Genomic DNA, 6000 nt, shown 5'->3' with positions numbered 1-6000 from the left:
GATCTATACGTTTCCATCGTTTTTCCATCTAGTTTTCACATATTTATCTGAAGCTCCTACATTCATTCATGGCTTTAATGTAAAATGTGCATGTTGTGGTGCATAAGATAGAGAAGAAGTGCAAGTGGAGGACGAAGCGACATGAGGTCAACTCCTTTATGGAGGTAATCAGAGTTGTCTTCCTGTCTATTCAAACAGCCTGGCCTCTCATTCCCAAAGTGAAACTGGACACTGAGGGTTTTGTTATGGCTTTACAGCTCCAGAGGATGAGGAGACAATCAAAATGGCAAAAAGGGGAAATGGGGGCCGTGATTTCCCCGGAGTTGCAGCACAGCTGTAAAACAGGCACTAAAGTTAGAAAAATAGTTTACATAAAACCTTAGATACGTTTCTCTGTGTAGTTCTGTAGTAGCTGAATTTATTAACCTGCTATTGGTAAACTGTCATGTCTGTCAAGAATCTGAGGGATTGGTGGTGTTTGAAATGCTCTATGCACCATTCAACAGCATGTCAGGGAGATTAAAAAAATAAGCAGAAATGTGTCCCATCGTTCATACTGCAGCCGTGTCTACACAGATATGACAAATAATAAAATGTCTCTTGAATACTGAGGGAACTTTGTCTGGGCAACCAAAGGGCAACTTCACTGAGATTCTGGGCCTGTTCGAGAGGAACATGTTGCCAGACACCTGCGACGGTGGATGTACAAAATGTAGACAACGGTTTCTATTTTCTAGCAATTCCCACTCACCACATAGGGTTGACAGCTACTTCTAGTCCGGGATATGTAGAATGGTGACATATGTACAATTGGTTTTTAGAAGAAGTGAAACCTTTCCTGAAAATATTTTAGTCAATTGCAGGACAGCAATGTGGTGCATGTTCAGAACCCTGTTCAAAACCCATTAGGACTCTGGTCATGTGGAGAAGAGAATAAAACCAGTCTAATCCAAAGCTCCACAAAAGCCAACATATCTCCGTGAGCCCACCTGTCGGCTGACCACACAGCAGACTTAAAGGGCCACTGATAGTGAAGGAGATTAAAGCCTTTTTATCTGTGTCTGGGGAGGCTCTTGAGCATGGGGGGGGGGGTCATCAGGAAAGGAAGGAGGGTCGAAGGGTGAGTAAAGCAGCATCTGGGAGGTGAGCCATCCTACTGGGGGTGGGATAGAGGCCTTAGGGGAGAGGGAGGTTTTGCAACTTCCACCCAGTGACTGGCTGACTGATGGGGAAAAAAAAGAAAGTCCTCCATGACCCCCACCTTGTTGCCCCCAGCTGAGAAGAGCCGGACACGACTAAAGCCCCCCATTGTTGTCCCCTCACCCAGGATCACCAAAGCCCCGCAGTAAGAGTGGGATGGGAGGGGGGTGGGGAGTGGAGAAAGGATGGGGGGGTGTTAGTGTGGGAGAGTTTAGTGTGTGTGTGTGGACAGAGAGAGGGTGGGGTGGGGGGTCAGCCCGCCAGCTCAAAGACAATCGTGTGATAGGACTTGGCCCTATCTAATCAAGGGCAGGAGGTCACTTCCGAACAACTGGGCAATAAAAGATTATTTCCAGCCACATAACAGAGGAGCCGTTGGAGGGGGGGGGGGGTGCAGAGGGGGGAAGGGTGGCTGTCTGTGAAGAGAGGAAGTGAATTGAAAAAAGCCAGCAGACGGGAACCATCTGTCTAGATGCATAGTCTAATCTGAAAAAAGGGAGACTGAGGGGGGGGGAGTAAAGGGAGGATAAAGAAAGGACAAACTTCCTCACAAACACATACCCAGATCTATCAATCCATCCATCTGCAGCTTTGTAGCTATCGATCTAATGTGCATTTGTGGCCCTTTTTTGTTGCCCTTGGTGGAGATACCAAAGGGGAAAAAGCAGAACAAAAGTGGTTGGAGGGGGCCTGGAATGCAGCAAACACACGAAACTATCCCCTGAGGCCGTTAGAAGAGGAACAAGGATGTGATCATGTCAGGGAAAAAGTTGAAGCAGCTCTGGCTTAACTGGGAAAACTACCGTTTGTAGGGACAAAGACCGCGGAGTTGTAGTTTTTCGACAACATTTTCAATTTGCGGAGGCTTTTTGTTGTCATTTATTGAATATCCCCCTTCTACAAACTCCACTCATTTGACATCTCTTGAACCACTCCGAGCATATTTCTGGATCAAATCTAATGACTCTTGACAACTGGCTGTTTTCAGCAACACTCTCCAATAAGAGCAACACTGAGACAAAACCTGCTGATTTAATTAGCGAGCAGAATGCAAAATCACCGGCTTGACTACTGGGGCCTGGGAGAGCTGGCAACGGCTTTTGCCCTCATTTTCGCAGGAAGGAAGTGACACTTTGAATACTGATGAGTCAATCGCGCAGATGGAAAAAGAGCCATTGATCATGTGCAAATCTCGTCTGGGGCCGAGATAACGCCTGGCCATTAATTACAAAAGAATCCCACTAAATGATTGCCAAGGGTCATGCATTGTATTGATCCGCTGGTCCCCTTGTCATCATCACCTCCTCCTACTGGCCTTTGTCTGTAAAATGGCAGACAAGAACAAGAGACAGGAAGGGGGCTAGGAGAAGAATGTGGTATCAGATAGCTAGTAAGGCTGCAGTGTGTTAAAAAGGGGTGTGAAAGTTTTACACCGAGTTCCTGTGGGTGTGTGTGTGTGTGTGTGTGTGTGTACCCAGGAGCAAATGCCTAAGAGGCTCAAGCCCCAATGCAACACCTCTGTCATGAATAGCCCTTAACACCTGATAAAACACTGGGCCGTCCCTGTGGGCTCTTTAGGGCTCCGGAGGAGGAAAGAGGCTGCTAAATGACTATCTGTCCTCCGACACAGCATGGGCTTCACAAACAGGAAGCAGCCAGTACAGTCTAAATGTGGTTTTCTGCAAGCACGGGCCAGCTTTGTTTTTTTTTGTTTTTTTGCTTAGTTATTATTTTGTCAGCGATTTCTGTCTGAACTAAACAACACGCTCAAGTCACTTGTACTTTAATCCTTCACGACATCCCGCCATGACATTTCCCAAATCTCCTTTCTGCATCACTCACCATGTTTACCTTCTTTGTTAGATGTTTAAAGTGGAGGATTTGGTGTTGCTTGGTGGGATGACAAAAGTCTCCAAACCCCACTAGAAGACCTGTTATATAAACCCTGAAATGCACTGGTGGTGAAGGACAACACAAGTGTGCTTATCTAAGATGTTAACGTACTGATATACGAGTCTTTATTAATCAAGAAAATCAGGGTTTTTCTGGTGTTTTAGACATTGGGGATTATAGTGCTGACTTTATCAGGACCTGCACTCAAGTGCTTTACGGCTTTCTAACATCATTTGTAATGTCATTTCAAGCCTGCAGAGCCTGAGTGTGGATGTTGGAGCGGTTTCTGAACACATCAGCTCTCATATGTCACTCCAGCAAACCCAGATCATCCAAAAGCGAATATCTGATGAGATAACGGCCATAAACTTCGGTCATTACGCTGAAGTCCAAAAAAAGGCCCCCTCGCCTCCAAAGCCCACCCCCACGTTTCCCTCATTGCTATTTTCTATTTATATGCCATGAGGGGGAAATAATGAAAACCAGATGAGGAGATGGGGGAAAGCTGAAGCAGGCCTTTTGGTGACGAATGCTGTGGAGGATGAGTGTTTATGGAGTATCCTGCTCCACCACGGCTGTGCCAGCTAAGAAAAGCTAAGCAGAGGACTGCCCCGGTAGGATGTGTGGGTTGGAGGTTCCGCCGTGACTCACTTGGTAGTCATGCATGTTTGCACTTGTATGGCCCCAACAAAACCCAAAGCTGTAGCAAAGGACCCGCCAAGCCTGACGACTCCAAATAGCATTACGTGGGTGTGTGGAGCTGCTAAATTTACCCAGAAACAAGTGCAAAGACAAAAAGGGAGGAGGGGGAGGGGGAGGTGTGTTACCATTTAAACCATGGAATTACTTAATACTGACTCAGAATTCAGTTTTTTTCCCCCCCACAGTTGAGTAGTAGTCCTGTGACGAGTGAAATGTGACTCAAGGGGCAACGTATCTGAAAAGTTAAAAGAATCCGTCCACAGGTCTTAAAATGGTACTTTGGACACCTCTGCTGATTAAATTAGATATTTAAGAGACACGCTGCGGACTTAAAAGAGCTGGGTTCTGGAAATGGTGCGGCTAGGATATGTTTCCCTATTTGGCCTGTGCTGGAAAATATCAAGTAAACACCGTCTTCCTGTTCACCGCCTCCTGAATACAGTTTAGATCTGTTCTAGCCCCACACCCTCCATCCGTACAAGAGGACTATAGTGAAACCTGGGGAAAAGAAAAAAAAAAGAGGCCTCCTATTGTCCACCATCATCCAGGAGCCAGGAGCAAATGGGGCTCGAATTGCAGCTCTGAAAGGTAACAGGAAATTGACAAATCACTAATCCACTCTTAACTATTCAGGGCAACAAAAGGTACATTCCACCAAAAAGGGAAAGAAAAGCACATTATGTACTGAAGGTCCATTTGGAGGGACGGTTCATTTGATGCAAACCGCTGTCAAACGGAAGCAAGAATGAATGTTAGTCTCACTTGAAGCCTGCTCAGATACATCGAGACATTTTTCTCTGTTTTTAAAGGGCAACTTCAGCAATTTTCAACTTGCTTGCTGTGGCCTTTATTTCGGCTGTAAATGTAGATGTGCAGATGACATCACCTGGAGGAGTTTTTCATCGAGAGTTCAGATGATGTCATCTGGTGGAGCTCTGGAAGAGCAGGTTGTCCATAAATACAAACTCCACAGTCAGCGCAAAAAGCTGATATCAACTGAGCTAAAGGTTCCTCCAAGTGATGTCATCTGGAGGTATTTTTTCAGCTAGATGTAGAGATATTTTAAAATAGGAAATCAGACGGATGTTTAATGACATTTATTTACATGTACGACCCAAACTAGAACCAAAAGAAGCAAGTTAAATGACAGTGAGGGCTTCTTTTAGGATTTAAACCAAACCCCTGTCTCCTCAAAACTGCTGTAGCTGTAAGTGATGAGTGTGTGAAAGATCATCGTAATCCCTGAATGTCAGGATGCCAGACTGGTCGCACACGGCCCCTTCACATGTAGCTCATTACAGCCACGGTTGTGCTGCAGAATACTTTCCCTTTTGTCCCACAGAAAACCCTGGTCCCAGCACGTGTTTCCCCAACCGTTTGGCACTTCTGCCTCACGAACCAAAGTGATGATCTCATCCCCGGGGGTGGGGGGGCGGGGGGCAGAGGTGGAGGGGTGTCAATGGTGGGGTTGGAGGGGGTCAGCAGACTTCCCAAGTGATAAATTCACTGACAAAAAGACTTGGCCAAATGGGGTAGCGTGGGTCAGGGTGGGGGCCTGGCTTTGCCTCCGTCATTGCCTTTACCAGGCCGTAAAAGCCCTTTTGAACAGGTGGCCGCAGCTACTCGTAATGGCCGCTCTCATTTCTCACGCCACACACTGCTGGGCCCTGCAATCCCCCGACCATTTGGGAGTTTGGGAACATCCCGATCGAGCCGTGTTAAAGCCCAGGGAGTAAACTAAATAGTTTGGCGGTGACTTGTTGACTGGCGGGATTTGGAAAGACAGCTACTTCCTGCAAGCATAAGTCATGGAAGCGTGGAGGCTGTGTTGGCGCTAGCAGCTTTGGGGCTAATCGTGTCAATGACTTGTATTGTTTAGTTTTCAAGGTTACTGAGGAGAATCGCAGCAAAGAGGCCTTCCAAGAATGTAAACAGTCACATTTCGAGCTACAAGCTGTTTCTACTCAATGTTGAAAATTTACCAGGAATTCCACACACACACACACACACAAAACAGTGATTTGCTGCTTCCCAGCGAACTGCAACTCAAGAAAACAGACCCGCTTTCCCTTATAATCAGCCAGTTTCTCAACAGCTCAATCAAGACACCAGACACTGCTGTTTTTTTCATTAATTAATATATTTTCTGCATTAACGTTAACATAGTTTTCTTTTGTGCCACCCTTTAATTTTTCAGTAAGTATT

Source organism: Channa argus, chromosome 10 (assembly GCF_033026475.1).
Source record: "Channa argus isolate prfri chromosome 10, Channa argus male v1.0, whole genome shotgun sequence".
Lineage (NCBI taxonomy): Eukaryota > Metazoa > Chordata > Actinopteri > Anabantiformes > Channidae > Channa > Channa argus.
Note: the sequence above shows the minus strand (reverse complement) of the source record.